The sequence below is a fragment of the Acomys minous genome (genome assembly GCF_964271855.1).
Source record: "Acomys minous genome assembly, chromosome: 2".
Classification (NCBI taxonomy): domain Eukaryota; kingdom Metazoa; phylum Chordata; class Mammalia; order Rodentia; family Muridae; genus Acomys; species Acomys minous.
In genome coordinates this window covers 65,778,390-65,794,019 of record NC_140484.1, presented here as the reverse complement: position 1 = coordinate 65,794,019, position 15,630 = coordinate 65,778,390, and the positions used below count along the sequence as shown (strand labels likewise).

General features: G+C 49.1%; 1 protein-coding gene across 7 annotated transcripts in view; it reads right to left on the bottom strand.

Annotated features, from left to right (window-relative positions):
- CTBP2 (C-terminal binding protein 2) overlaps positions 1-15,630 on the bottom strand; it is a 130,058-nt gene that overhangs the window by 100,638 nt on the left and 13,790 nt on the right. Inside the window, exon 1 of one of the 7 annotated variants that reach the window (XM_084772709.1) lies at positions 11,480-11,774. The exons of the other annotated variants lie outside the window; for them this stretch is intronic. The gene's annotated coding sequence lies outside the window, so the exon portion shown is untranslated. Of the gene's footprint in view, positions 1-11,479; positions 11,775-15,630 lie in introns of those variants that run through there. 7 annotated transcript variants of the gene reach the window in all.

The window sequence follows — 15,630 nt, the reverse complement described above, 5'->3', positions numbered from 1 at the left end:
ACAGGGTTAATCTCCCCACAGATGCTGCTTCCTGCCACCCAAACTCCAAAATTGTGCCAAGCTCCAAGACCTCACATGCAGACTCACCAAGCGCTTCTGTATAAAATGTTCTTATCAACTCCAGAATTTTAAAAAGCCACTAAAACACAAGTTTTCATCTTTATTAACACTTTACCAACAATGTTCCATGACACTCAAGTGAGAATGGATGATGTACAAAAATATCAAAAAATAAAAATAAAAAAATAAATCAAGCAGACATTACAGACATTCTAATGGTGCGGTACAAAAAACAAACAAACAAAACCAACCAAACAACAACAACAAACCCTCTTTTGGCCAGGGTATGGATGCCATTAAGGAAAAAAATGTAAGGAGTCTCCCTCATAGTCTGTGTGTGTGAACTTGGCTCTGAGCTGGCTTGCCTGGACAGTGGCTGAAGCAAGCAAGAGTTTGAGACACAGGACAATGGAGATGGCTCTCAGTCAGTAGAGTGCTTGCTATACAAGCGTGAATTCAGACTCTTCAGTAGACTTTAAAATGTTAGATGTCTACTCATAATCTTAGTGATATTGGGGGGGGGGGAAGGGGCGGAGGCGGCAGGGGAGGGCTATAGGTTCAATAAGGGACCCTGTCTCAGAAAACAAGGTAGACAAGCGGGAGTCTGTGATGTGTGCCTGCACACAAATGTAAGGTAACCCCTCTGCATCCCACTAGGATGCAGACCTTTGATCCCTGCCCAACTCTGTTCCAGCAAGAAGTGTCCGCCGTGTGGAGCTAGGCACACAGCAGGTCGGTCAGCGTGCAAATCAGCACACACAGGGAGGGCATCCACCTCACTAGGACCACCAGCATCAAGTGTAGGTTGCTGGGCAGCATCAAAGTGTTGGAAAGCACCTGAGGAGCTTAAGATGAAGGCCGAGGTTACTCACCTTCCTGTGTATGCTTCAATAGGCCAAGCCCAGCATCACACAAAAAGCAACTCCCAAGTTCAAGTTCCCAGAGTTGAACAAACTGCTAATGCAAAGTTAGCAGGCCGGATACCCAAACCCAGGAGCTGGCCACGTGCTCTGCCGCTTAATTGGATGCAGACGGGGTTACCTGAAGCTGAGTCCCTCCATCTGGGAACAGAGGTTTGGAGACTAATCAGAACACATCTGAACATGACTGTACAGTAATTGTCTATCACTATGTGAACAAGACTAATCTAGTGAAACAGCATTTCCGGCCTCAGTAAAGAACAATGCAAAAACAATTCCCCCAGTTGCTTTTTACAAAGAATCCTAAAGTCTAACCACTTCCCTAAAACAAGTGTAGCATCTCTTTGCCCAATCTGGGAGCCTTGGGGACAAGGATCCCTCCTTCCTGTGGAGCCTGCTTTATGGGTATCAATACCCAAGGGACTGTCCTGTGTGGCAGGCACCCAGTACCAGATTTTTACTTTTATTTGTAAAAGTGAAAGTATGGTTCCAGAGAGAAAGCCACAGAGACACTAACTAGGACGGTCCAAGGTATGATGACACTAAGTGAGAAACTTTCTAGGAGAGACCAGAAAGCCACATCAAAGCTGTGCCTCGGGTCACAAAACACCCTCCTGCTGTTTAAAAAAAAAAACTGTCCCAAGAACTAGATTAAATGCTGTGACTCTGAAGGAACCTAGTACCAACAAACACTCCCTGTCAGTAAGGCTGCATCCTTTCCAGCCCATAGGTATGAAGGCTGGAGCTCAGAATGTCACAGCAGAAAGAGATTGAAATTTGGGCTAGCTCAAGTCCACCTGTGACCTATTCAGTGGTAACCCGCTGGAGGAAATGGCTGGAAACATCAGCATGGAGCGCCTGGTGGGGAGGGAGCTTTGTTGGGGGGGGGGGGGGGCAGGGATACAGGACCTTCTGGTTCCTGAGAGGAAGACTGTGGTTTTAACTAAACTTGGGGTTGATCCAGGTTACCTCAGGCAAGGGGCACATGCAGGACTTGTCCAGGCACACTAGTGCAATGTTCCCAGCCCCAGAGTCTGTGGGTCAGAAAACCAGCCAGATCCACGCTCCAGCTTTCCCTCCCTCTCCCAGACAGCGTTACCCTCAGGGCCTCCAGCCTTTGCTAGGCCAAGGATGAATTCCTGGGGAAAGCTGCCCTTACAAAAATGAGCATGACCTTTCCCCCACATCCCCTTTGGCTCATGCCTTTATGGGGTTCACCCTCTTCCACCCAGGTTGGAGCACTGGAGGTCCTCCAAGGTACCCAGCCTGAGTCCAGCAGCAGTTAGTTTCCTAAGCAACAGCTGGTTTCTCTTTCCAGCAACCCAGAGACCAGCAAGATCATCCCTGACCTCACGTCTACTTCACAAGGGCAGGAAGAGAGGGGCTGGTGCACTTTGAAGCTCACAGGCAAAGGCGCTGGCTGGACCGACATTATCTATCTCACAGCAACCTCATCCTATATGGTATCTATATAGTGTACACAGTGACACAGCTCTGTGTTGACCCTCTCCATGTTGATGAGGTGTCCCTTTTCAGAGTGAAATGGAGGGGTTCATGCTACTGCTGTACTGCATAACCCCCCAGGGAGACACATACCGTCACTCAGGTAGTCCGTGAAGAGTTGAGACTCTCCCAGCAGCCCTCAGCCCTGTGTTCTGACTCTGGAGAGCCTGGGAAGCAGGAAGGTTATGGCTTCCGGTTTCTCTGAGTGTGCCTCTCAGTCCCAGGTGAACCTGAGTGACAGTGTTTAAGGGTGTGCTGGCGGTCCATTAGAATCACCTGAAACTATCAAACTAGCTAAAGCAGGTCTCTCCCTCTGCCACTAACCGTTTGAGAGCGGAGCTACAGGTCTTTTGAAGTTTCCCAGCTGATTCTGAGGTCCACACAGGGATGAGCAGTGTGGAGCAGTCTGGGAGGGAGACCAAAAGAAAGGGGCTGTACCCTAGCCCACCATCCTTGCGGACCATGCCTTCAAGGCATATATAAGACCTCCTCCCTTCAGGACTCTCTTCCTACTGCTTTGCTTGCCTCCTGCCCTCTTAGGAAGGTGAGGAGAGCCTTTCCAGCAGGGCTCCATCAGATTTGCTCAGGCCACCAACCCAGAGCCCTGCAAAGTGAGCCACGCTGTGCTACCCCGACCCATGACTTGATAGAGCACTGGGTGAAGATTTGCCTCTCTGCTGCTTGAGAGAAGGACAAGAAATAAAACCCATAAACCTGCTCTTGTGGGCACTCTGCCCTTAACACCTTCCAAGCCTCCCACTTAGGGCTGATCTGCTCCAAAGCAAACTCCTGTACAGCCTACATGCCAGGGCCTGAGGAACTTGAACCCAGTCTGTTACAGGACATCATCTAGAACACTATTAATCTCTCCCACCCCTGAAAATAGCTGAGCATCAGGACAGGAAGGTGCAAAGGCAGAACATCCGTCCTCTCAGAATGGGAACCGGAAGCTTTCCTACAGGTGTAGCCTGTGGCCTAGGAAGGGCTAGGTAATTTCAAATGGACTCTGGGCAGGCAGAGGCCATACACTTAGCCAGACACCACCACCAGGGAAAGAACTGTTTGTTTATTATAGTCTCGTGTTCCTTTGTATTCTTTTACTTACAAATCTAAGTTTTCGCCGGGCACGGTGGCGCACGCCTGTAATTCCCAACCCTCGGGAAGCAGAGGCAGGCAGGTGTGAGTTTGAAGCCAGCCTGGTCTACAAATGGAAATTCCAGGACAGCCAAGGCTATCTCAAAAAGCAAAACAAACAAACAAAGTTTCCCAGCTGGGCTTCACACACTTAACACTAGAGCCATGACTCACCAATATAGCAGTAGGGAAACACCAACAAGTCTGAAAGCAGTTTACACAGGAAAAAGAAAACCAAAAGGTTCAGGGTGACAGGAAGAGATTAGTAAGAGTTTCTATAGTGTATGTACCAAACCAAGCACGGAGCCTCATGGTGTGGCCCCCAGACTACAGTGAGCTTGCTGTTCTAAGAACCAAACACCGCATGGCCGCCGCCTTGCCATCCTGCCCTGCCCCAGTTAGCTGCAGCCGGTTCTCTTCACGGATGGGGAGCTGTGCATTCCAACATCAAGGGTCAGACTTTATCTTCTAAAATGCACAATGTACTCGGGCCAAAAACAAAACAAAAGGCCTTTCCAGGATGCTTTCCAAATTCCTGAAACACACTGGGTGGGGGGAAAAAAAAATGGAGCCCTGTTTCCTCCTATTTTTTAATCTTACACTGGCTATGTTTATAATAAAATAGAATAACTTATTTATTTGCTTACCTTACTTGGAAAAGACAATAAATTGGAAGGGCTTCATAAATCTCACAGGGGATTCCTTTAAACAAGGACTGTCAGCAAAAATCTGTAAATAATCCCCTGGCAGCCTTAAGCACACATTCTTGCCCCTCCTGCCTTTGTACTTAACCACTTGCAGACAGATCAGACTAAGAACCACACTTGCTTTTTCTTCTACAGTAAGGTTCTGGAAAGCATCCAGATTACACAGGAGAGGTCTTGAAGCAAGGCTGTGATGGGTCTGATGAGACTGACCTTCGCAGTTCAGAACCCACGACTATGGACAGTCTCACACAGAGGTTTCAAGGACTGTGCTAAAAATAAGTTTAAATAAGAGGCAGAAAGAGAAGCTTGGTGGATAATCAAACTGCACCCTAGAAAGGTCTGCGGTAATCAATTTACATATCACTCGAAAGGATAATTACTGTGACTAAAAGGGACAGTTCTCCAAGCCAAAAGGTTACAGAGAAACTCAGCCCAGCTAACCAAGATCCAAAAAAATGATTAAGTATGTATTTTTTTTTCAGCCAGGCTCAGACTCAAAACTGCGGCACGCCTTCACCTCCAGACCTTGGCTTGGAGGTGAGATACACACTGCTTCAGAAAGCAAAATACACTTGCCTGTGACATCTGTTCCCTCAGTTGTTTAGCTGGACAAAGTAACTACATCTGTAAGTCCTACTAAGGTCCCCATATAGCAAAGAGCCAGCGTGTCCTATATGTGGCTGGCCATGCTTTGCTGGTGCCTGCAGACTATGGAGTATGACATTTATAAGCTGAGAATTACCTATCTGAAAATACTTCAAAATCCACAACTTGAGTGCCGGCATATCCCAGGTAAAAACATGTTCCACACTGTGCAAATGCCCATGTGCCAAGCTGCTAATGCCGCATAAGGCAAACCACTTACATCTGGATATCAGGCAGAAGCAAAACATTCACCAGCCCTGTAGGAGACTGAGGGGCTCATTATGCATATGCAAAAGACCTGCGCCACCCCCTCCCCCAGGAGAGATGGCTTAGTGGTTAAAGAGCACTCACTGGCTGCTCTTCCACGGTTCCTGTATCTTGGTTCACAACCATGACAGGTCCAGGGAAATCTTCTGACCTCCGCAGACACTGCATGCATGTGATCCACAAACACACATGCAGGCAAAACATTTGTAGTTCATGTACAAAGTAAATTTTTTTTTTGGAGACAGAAGACCAGGCTGGCTTCAAACTTAGAGAACCTCCTGCCTCTGCCTCCTACACCTGGGAACTAAATGCAAATATTCCCCCAAATTAAAACACTCAAAATCTGAAAACACTCCTAGTCCCAAGCATTTTGGATAAAGGGTACTCAACCATGACTCAGAGGGACCCAGCAAACCCATTGCCATCTCCTCCCTCAAATTAAACTCCTTTATGAAAAGCTCATTTACAACTATGCTATTTTCTGGAACATCTGGATACTCTACAACACGCCCTTGGTTCTCTCCATGGAAGACACACTGGGAAGCTGCAGCTTCACTCCAGACCAGGCACTCACTGGGTTTCCTCATCAGCACAGCTGCCAGGCTGCCCCCCCCCTCTTTCTCCCGGAAGCCAGCTGGGCTTTTCCAAGCCACAAGGAACACTCCTACCCCAAAGGTGGAGACAGGAGCAGAGGCCCAAGAGAGAACCGGGAACAGGCTGTGCCCAGGACACCACAGAACACCGCCAGGCCCTGTGGCTGCTGAGCCCTGAGCCTGGCAGCTTTGCTATGCTCCCGGCTTCATCTTCTCCAGGGTACAGCTCTGGCTGGTGAGGTCTGTAGATTGCTTCCCGTTGTAAATGACGGCTCTTAATAAGTTTGGCATGCCAGCCAAGCACTGTCCTCCTTAGGCTTATTTTTTAAGAGGTTAAAAAAAAAAAAAAAGATAAATGCACCTGTGAACAACTGTGGTGCTAAGCATCCCCTTCCAAAAGCTCCCAAGCGCAGCTCCTTGTGATCAATTAAAACCAAGCCTTCAATTTGTCCAGTAAGAAATCCCAGCATTCAGAGATGAAGGAGAGAACAGGCAGGGGGAGGAGCATGGGGTGGGGCCTCCTCCCCTCCGCAGCCCCTCTCCTGTAAGACCTGTGTGGAAGCAGCCTTCTGCTCCGGGGCTAGCGCATCCCTCCCACCGTCCTTGCCAATGGCCCCCCCTGGTACGTGCCATACCCACCTTGTAGCTTCGAACCCTCACTCCTCTTTCAGCTCACAAGGTCAGACCCCCCCCCCCCAGCCCTGAATTCTGTAAGAAGTTGCCCGTGTCTCCATTACTTTCCTTGTACAGCACCTCAAGTGACCATCCTCAAAAAAGCCAAGGGTATACAGGCATTAGTCTACGGCAGGAGACCAGGTCACCTTCGGTCTTGGCTCCCATACGTTAAGGGTTTTTTTTTTGCCAGGCAACATTGGGCCGCTATGATCACAATGGACACTAGCAGAAGTTTAATGTTAAGAAGAGAAATGAAAAATGGGAGGGAGGGAAGAATGGGAGGATACAAGGGATGGGATAACCATTAAGATGTAACAAGAATAAATTAATAAAGTAAAAAAAAAAAGAAGAAGAGAAATGACCACAAGCCCTGGAAAGACAATTCCAGCAATAGTCGCTAACTTAAATGCAGTGGCTCCCCCACTTAATTATCTTAAGAAGTCATGGCCAAGGTGGTGGCACGAGCCTTTAATCCCAGCTCTCGGAAGACAAAGGCAGATAGGGTCTCTGTGAGTTTGAGAACAGCCTGGTCTATATGAAGGGAGATCTAGGCCAGCCAGGGCTACACAGAGAAACCCGGTCTTGAAAAATATCCACTATCAGAAATAGTTGGAAGGAAGAGAATTGTAAAAACTGCTAAGAAAATAAGTGGTTTTCTACTCATATCCCAGCGTGTAAATGGGCAGTGAGCAGCCCAGTGTCTCACTGGGCTGGCTTTGTGCAGCGCTCCCTCCTCCTTATAAATGATGCGATATGCACACAGGGACCACTCAAGGAGACTTGAGTAGGGGAGGGGGTTAGGCCTGGACACCAGGGGGCGCTCACTCAGGGACTCTATACTCCACTAACTGCGAGGGATGAATGTGGCTGACTTCTCCACCTGGCAAGTTCTCCAGTTCCCAGCGCTTTTGAGAAACCACACTCCTTGACCACAGGAAGGGAGCTGGCCTCTACCTTCAATAAACAAATCATGACCTAAGAGCCGCCCAGGAGTCCTGGGAACACAAGCGTCCCTAGCACTGTGAGCAGCTAGCGTACAACCCTGCTCTCTCAAAAACCGCTTCCCTTAAGGAGAAAAGATGAAGCCGGCAGTGTCCCCTCTGGATTTGGAGCCATGGCAGACAGAACAGACACCTGTTCCCAGGCCCTTCCAAGAGAGGCTGGCGGGGGCCCTGTGGAGAGGCTGTGGAAAGGCAGTGCGCAGCTGTTGTGTGTCCCCAGGGAGCCCAGGGGCCGTGGCATGGCCTTAGATGCACCAGTCCCTAAGTGTGAGGCCAGAACTGCTTACTTGAGGTGGGAGGGTGCTTTGAGCTGACAGGTGGCTTAATGAGGCACATAAGACTCGGGTTTCAGTGACTAGCTTTTGATGCTATCTGTCTAAGATGAGCCAAAGTCTGTCCTTAAGTCTTAGGCATGCCAGGCATGGCACCCGTGGGAGGTCACCCAGGCATGCCCATCTGCTGTGCCAGCTATCCTTGTGGGCATACACAAATCCTTAAGTCATTGCAAGGACCTAAAAACTCCCCGCCTCTTGAGTGAACCTCTACCAACTTCTACTGACAACAACAACAACAACAACAACTAACAGCAAGAACTAACTGCAAAAAGTGGTCTTCTGACCTCCATATGCATACATGGAGTCATACAAGGAGAGGACACAGCACAGAACTCTTTTGCAACCGAGCGGTATTTATCTCCTTTTTGCAAAACCTGCAAAATTGGACAAAAGTGGGTTCTGCTGTTCTACAAGGATTATGTACATGACACTGTAGGGAGGTGGAACCCTTAGAAACTGAGTGACAGTGACTCTGTGGGGTGAACTGTATGGCTCATTAATGCAGCAGTGGCCTCGCAGTCTGGCCCTGCAACCATCTACCCAGGCTCCCTGGAAGGCACTGAAGGGAGCCCAGTGGCAGAAAGCAGGGGTTTGGAAAACACTTGAAGATTCTTCTCAGACTCACAGTGATGCTACAAACGATACAGTGAAGGAAAGCTGTTTCTAGCTACCTCTGTTAACTTAGTGGCCAGAGAATAAGAAAGGAACTCCAGAGCCGAGCATGGTGGCCCACGCCTTTAATCCCAGCACTTTGGAGGCAGAGGCGGGTGGGTCTCTTTAAGTTCAAATGCTATGCCTTTCCCCCCCACCCCCACCCACCCACCCAAGACAGGGTTTCTCTGTGTAGCCTTGGCTGTCCTAGACTTGCTTTGTAGACCAGGCTGGCCTCCGACTCAGTGATCTGCCTGCCTCTGCCTTTCTGAGTGCTGAGGTTACAGGCATGTGCCACCACGCCTGGTTACTCTCTGTAAATTCAAGGCCAGCCTGGTCTACAAAGGAGCCCAAGACAGCCAAGGCCACACAGAGAGACCCTGTCTTGAAAAACAAAAAACAAAAAACAAAAACAAAAAAAAGAAAGAAAGAAAGAAAAGAAAAAAGAAAGAAAGAAAGACTCCCTTCAAGTCCCTTTCCTTCTCAGTTTTAACCTCACCACACTTGGCGCCATCAAGGCCCCCTTTTCAACCTCACTCCAAACCCAGCGGTGTCCACTTAAGCAGGAACAAACAGCCCTAGCACTTTGGTTGGTCCAAGTTGCTTAAGGAGCCACCCCCTCCCCACACAGGGCCTGTAACTGTGTGTGACTCTCCCCGCTAAACCTCAACTCCAGAATCCAACTCTGTCCCTTCCATGGACATCTAGAAAAAACAGACCAACAACCCCACTGAGTTACCTGACGGGAGGTTCTCAGAGGCCAGCCCGCTTTGGGCGGAACACAATGGGACCATGGGATGAAGGTTGGGCCTCACTGAGACAAGCTTCTGCCCCCGACTCAGCCACGCAGAGCACACACCACCTCTCTCTCTGCTCAAGGTCCTCCCTCATCTATCTATGGTGCGGGACATGGCTCAAAAAGGCTCAGAACAGCTCCTGGCACACAGCAGTCCTCTCTTAGAACACATCACGGTCTGTACCCAGCAACCAAGGTCCTAGCCAATGTACACAAGTCGGCCGCTACAACGCCAACTAACTGGGTTACCCTAGAGTCCTTTGCCACAGTCCAAGCACAGTTCCAGAAACAAAATGGCCAAAGTGAAGAGTTCCACAGCCTCCTGTGGAGGCTGCACCTGAGGACGGCACCAATCGCCCCTAGGATTCCAGATGTTTCACCTGGCTGATTCCATGTGCAAACAGGAAGACACCTTGAACACAATGCATCAAAGAGCAGGCTCACTTTCTCTACCTACTCCTGTGTGTCCTGGGGTTCCCTCCTGCTGGTCTGCCCTCCAGCCAAGCTTCAAATATGTACTTACAGCTCCACCACGTTAGAGTCAAACACCGCATTCATTTTTCCAGGCAGAGCAATGGCTTTTATAAGAAACAACCTCAGCTGGGTGTGGTGGCACACACCTCTGCTCCCAGCACTCAGGGGGCAGGCAGGCAGGTGCAGAGGCGGACGGAGCTGTTCTGAGTGTGAGACCAGCAAGCCTGAGCTATCTCTACACAGCAAGTTCCAGGCCAGCTAGAGCTACACAGTAAAGCCCTGTTCTTGGGTAGAGCCCAAGATGCCTTACTTGCTGTGTAGCTGGAGACAGATCCTTCTGCCTCCGTATCACATGCTGCAATTACAAGCTCGTGCCACCCTGCCGGGTGCTCAGAGGTGCTGGGGACCGAAGCCTGACTTCACAAGTGCTAAGCAAGGACTCTGTCCATTGAGCTACATTTCCAGGTTCTGGAGACAACAACCTCTCAGCGGCCCACCAAGCATCTTCAGAATGCAGTCAGAACCTCCCAGGCATCCCTTCTCTCCAGGCGCACCCTAGCCAATGGCCACTCCTTATTCCAGAGAGAGAGAGAGACTATGAGGGCCATCCAAAAACTTGTGACACTCACCTAACACCCTGCATGCAACCATGCCAGGGAGGGAGGTGGGGTCTTTGGCCCATTGTCCCCACAAGTACCTGGAGCACACATCTGGAGATGAGCCACGCACAGAACACAACCAGGTATGTCTCTTTCTCCCAGTGGGTCCAACCCACTACAGCCGTGGGCCTGGGAATGACCCACCTCTTGTTTAGATTCCAACTGCCCCTTAAGCTCCAGGCCCTCTTGGAACACAGTTGAAAATCTGCTTGATTTTCATCGGGTCAGATAGGGATTTCCTAAAGAAGTGACTGTATGTGACACCCCATACTGAATGTAAATTTTCATTTGATTTACTAAACTATAATGCTTTTCCAAATCGCTTAAGAGACAGCTCCTCCAGTGATGTCCAGCTGTTTAACTAGGATGTGGAGAAAACACAAATAGACTTAACACTACAATATTGCTTATGGTGTATCTCTGCTTATGCATCGCTCCGTTTTGTACTTAATCTCTATTAAAATGTCTGTATGAGAGCACATAGGTGCGCTAGACTTCATAAACACCATAAATCACACAGTCGTTGCTTTGGTCAACCAAAAGCAACATCCAAGGAAATTGTTGGGCCCCAAAGATTCCACTTTGTATTTATTCACAAGCAGGCTAGCCCTTTGCTTTTTCCTTGGGTGTCCCTAGTGTACCTGGGTTTTAACAGCAAGCCAGGTAGCAAAGAGTTCAGGTCACGGTCACAACAGCTCTCACAGTCACAGCTGCCTGATACCCCCCCCCCCCCAAAAAGCAGCTACCCTCACCAGGAGTGAAGCGTTTCTGCCCAAGGTCCCGGTTACCTCAAGTAAACTGAGTTCCCTGGCGTAGTCCACAGCTATAGACAGCCTTTTAAACTAAATTCATTTCCCCCTGTAGAGTCAAGATACTACCCCAGAGGCTCCAGACTCAACTGGATAAACTCACACATGCACATACATACACACCTCAGACTACACACAGAGACACGCATCCTCACAGGCTTCAATCTGCACTCTTCCACCCCTCCCTAGACTCACATTATCTGAGAACACAGCCATTTGTGACACAGCGTGGCACCAATGGAGAACCCACCTCATGGTCTCACTCAATCCAGAACTGTGAGGCAATCCACTTGGCTTTGACAGGGTGGAAAGGGGAAAGCAAGCTCCTTAGTAGTAAAAATCGAATTAAGCCAATGGGTAACAAGGCATTTGTAGAAACAGGAAAAAACAAAACAAAACAAAACAAAAAGGTGAAGGCTGGAGAGATGGCTCACTGGTTAAGACCACCTTGTTGCTCTTGCAGAGGGTCCGTGTTCAATCCCCAGCACTTATAGGCGGCTCATAATCATCCATAACCTCACTTCTAGGGGATCTAATACGTGTGCACATGGTGTGCACACATGCATGCATTAGAAACATTTATTCGGGCCGGGCGTGGTGGCGCACGCTTTTAATCCCAGCACTCAGGAGGCAGAGGCAGGCGGATCGCTGTGAGTTCGAGGCCAGCCTGGTCTACAAAAGTGAGTCCAGGACGGCCAAGGCTACACAGAGAAACCCTGTCTCAAAAAACCAAAAAAAAACAAAAAAACAAAAAAACATTTATTCACATAAAGTAGAATAAATGTTCTTGGTTTTTGGTTTGTTTTTTTTTTTTAATGAAAGCAAGATAGGCATGCTGCAATCCCAACATCTGAGGCTCTGTTCAAGGTCAAATTCAGCTAAACACTGAATTAGAAGGACAGCTTCATCCGGGCAGTGATGGGGCATGCCTTTAATCCCAGCACTTGGGAGGCCGAAGCAAGAGGATCTCTGTGAGTTTGAGGTCAGCCTGGTCCACAGAGAGAGTTCCAGGACAGCTAGAGCTGTTACACACACACACACACACACACACACACACGGGGCGGGGGTGGGGGGGCAGGGGCAGCTTGAACTACATGAGACCTTGTTGGAAGGAGAAAAAGAAAGAAAGACAACACTGATGATGAAAAGAAGCCGCCTGGCTGCTCACACCTAGCTCTAACAGGTCAGACAGCTAAAGCAGGAAGGTAATTTGACATCTATAGACACCATCCTGGGCCACACAATGAGACCCTGTTTCATAGAAAGAAAGAAAAAAAAAAAGATTTGCCACAAAATGCATTCAATGTCATTTCTAAAACAGAAGCTATTTGTTCCCACAAAGTCCCCAAATCTGCTTGAGTGCCTGGTATCATTACCAAACAATGCTATCTGCAAGGGTAGATAAAGGTAGATTTGGTTTGTTGGTAGAGAGCACTGGTAAGTGTCCATAATCCAGGCGTGTTAATGCTCCTATCCGCTGGTATTAAACATATCAACTTCCGTGCTGGGTATGGTGCCTCACATCTTTAATCCCAGCCCTGGGGAGGCAGACGGGTGGGTGCCTAAGGCAGGAAGACTGCCACAAGCTCTAGGCCAGCCTAGGTTAGAGACAGTAGGACCCTGTCTCAAAACAAACAAGCTGACTTCATGCATCCATCTTTGACATGTGCATATAGATACTCACTGTGCACCTCACCAAGGCTTAGAAAGTTTCTTTCCTGGTGGGGCGGTGGTGGTGGTGCACGCCTGAAATCCCAGCACTCATGGAGTCAGAGGCAGGTGGATCTCTGTGAGCTGGAGGCCAGCCATGTCTATCTACAGCATCAGAGTCCCAGAACAGCCAAGGCTACTTGTCCTCACTGGCATGCTATGTCCTGGCATGCTCAGTACAGGCTCATCTGAATGAACACTGCTTCGTGCAGACACAGCTCAGTGTCCATCTGCACATGGAACCAGCCAAGAGTTGAGGAGACACATAGGAAATTTCCTCTCAGGTTCCTAAGAATGTCTGGTGATGTTCTAGAGGCTTTTAAAGCAAAGACAGAAAGGCACAAATACATGTTTCAAATTTCAAATGTAGTCATTCAATCTGGGGGTTATTCAAGCTATATAAAACCTTCGTTCAACCACGTTTGCATGCCAAATGTTCAATAACTAGACTCAAGTGTGTGGGCGTAGCGCTGGAGGAGTAGTTTGTGTTTAAAGAAAGACAGACTGTGTGTGGTTGGCAGGTCCTGGGGTGACTACGGGGAGAACCACCTGGAGGAGTTTGCTAAAAATACAGATGTTGGGGTTTGTCCAACATGATGGCGTACAGGGCCTAGGAGACGGACTCCTAGAAGGGGTGCCCCGGGGATCCCCCTGCTCTGGCAGCCAGCCTCTCTGGAACCACCCAGTCCTCCCTGGGGACTGTGGAAGTCACTCATGTGAAAACCACCAAGCCCACAGCCAACTTCTTAACTCAAAATGCATAGGCCAACCTAGAGAGCAAAGGCAGGGCAAGGCCTAGCCGGTTAAGGGGTCCTGGCATTCACCCAGGGGATCTCTCTGTGCTCCCAGGAGGCCTAACTCCACCCCCATGCCAGGCTGCAATCCAGAGGGAGCAGGGAACTAGAGTCCTGCAAGCAGCCCAGGCAAGGCAGGTAAGAAGACAGCCTATCGTTCTCAGTCCTATTAATTCTGTTGTTCCTCCCACTGGGGCTAAGGCCAAAACCACAGTGGCAACAGAACCAAGTACGCAAATGCCAGGCATCAGCATCATCTGGGCTTACCCACTCTCCCACAGAATCTGCTGAAGGACCTTCTGGCTCCCCCCCACACAGTCTACATATGCCCTCACACTGTAGACCCCAGTGTTCCAAAAGCATCTTCAAGAGCCATCTCCAAATGAAATTTTGAATGGCATGAGCTGAGAAATTGCTAGTCTGGGCTGGAGAGATGGCTCAGTGGTTTAAGAGCACTAGTGGTTCTTCCTGAGGACCCAGGTTCAATTCCCAGCACCCACAACTGTTTGTAGCTACAAATCTAGGTGATCTGGCACCTTGACAGATATACATGCAGGCAAAACACCAATGCACATAAAATAATAAAGTAAAATAAAATTGCCTAGCCCTCTGTGGAGGTAACAAATAGTGCCTTCTATATTTGCATACACACACAGCCTTTCTACACATACCTGGTGACATTGCCAAGAAGGAGCAGCTCATGAAAAAACTGGAACCACCCTTGTGAACTTGGCATTCAGTAGGCAAGCAGGTCAAGAGGTCAAGGCCAGACCAGGGTGGGTGGGGGTGGGGTGTTATGCAGCAAGAGTCTCCTAAAAACAAACAAAATGGCCGGGCGTGGTGATGCACGCCTTTAATCCCAGCACTCTGGGAGGCAGCCTGGTCTACAGAGTGAGTTCCAGGATAGGCAAGGATACACAGAGAAACCCTGTCTCAAAACAAACTGCCCGCCCCTCCCCCCAAAGAGCCAGGCAGTAGTGGTGCATGCCTTTAATCCCAGCACTAGGGAGTTCAATGCCAGCCTGATCTACATGGTGAGCTTCGGGCCAGCCAGCCAGGGCTACTACACAGAGAAACTCTGATCCCATGCCCAAATAAAAAGGTAATTGGAATCTTACTAACGGCTTCATTAAGAGACATCCATGCCTAGTCTGGCTCATAATGGGTGCTCTGTCACTATCTGTAGTGAATGGAGACCACTCCTAGGGATTGAAGGGTCTGGATCAGAAACCTGCTTAGACACACAAAGCCAATCTGCCACCCCACTGAATCTGATTCTTACCAAAGCTGTTCTTCACCAACCAAGAACACACTAGCATGTTGTACCAGGCAGGTGACTCCAGGAGGCAATCACCTGCTCTCCCAGACAGCGCAGACCCTCCTTCTGTGGACCAAGAGAATGCGCTAAGGAGGGGCCAGCGCACAAGAGAAGGGGTGAACAAGGGCCTTTCTCCCCACAGGCCCTGGGGAGTGTGCTGCTGTCTCCCAGCCCACGCTGGGCTCCCTGCTCTATGCAGCGGGCCCTTTTCCTCGGCAGGTCCACCTGCCAAAAACTGCTGGAGCAGGCACTAACCCCATGTTGTTGTCCACTGGGCAGGACGGCCAATTTTTTTTCCTTCCATGGAAATGGAATAGGTCTCCAATAACACATGAATATTTTACTAGGCATTTCTTGGACTTCGCTACTACACAGTAACATTCTGCTGTCTAAAAACAACTCCTTGAAAGTTTTGTTGTTGCTGCTGTTTTTTTTAATTCATCACTTTGGCCTCATTAACCAATGAGGAGCAAAGCAAGCCCAGCGCCCTTTCCTAGGCTGGTTGCTACAAATTCCACATATCCTTTTATAACAGCCCCCAAGTCAGTCCTGAGCCCCTGGAATGGATTCTTTCTGCTG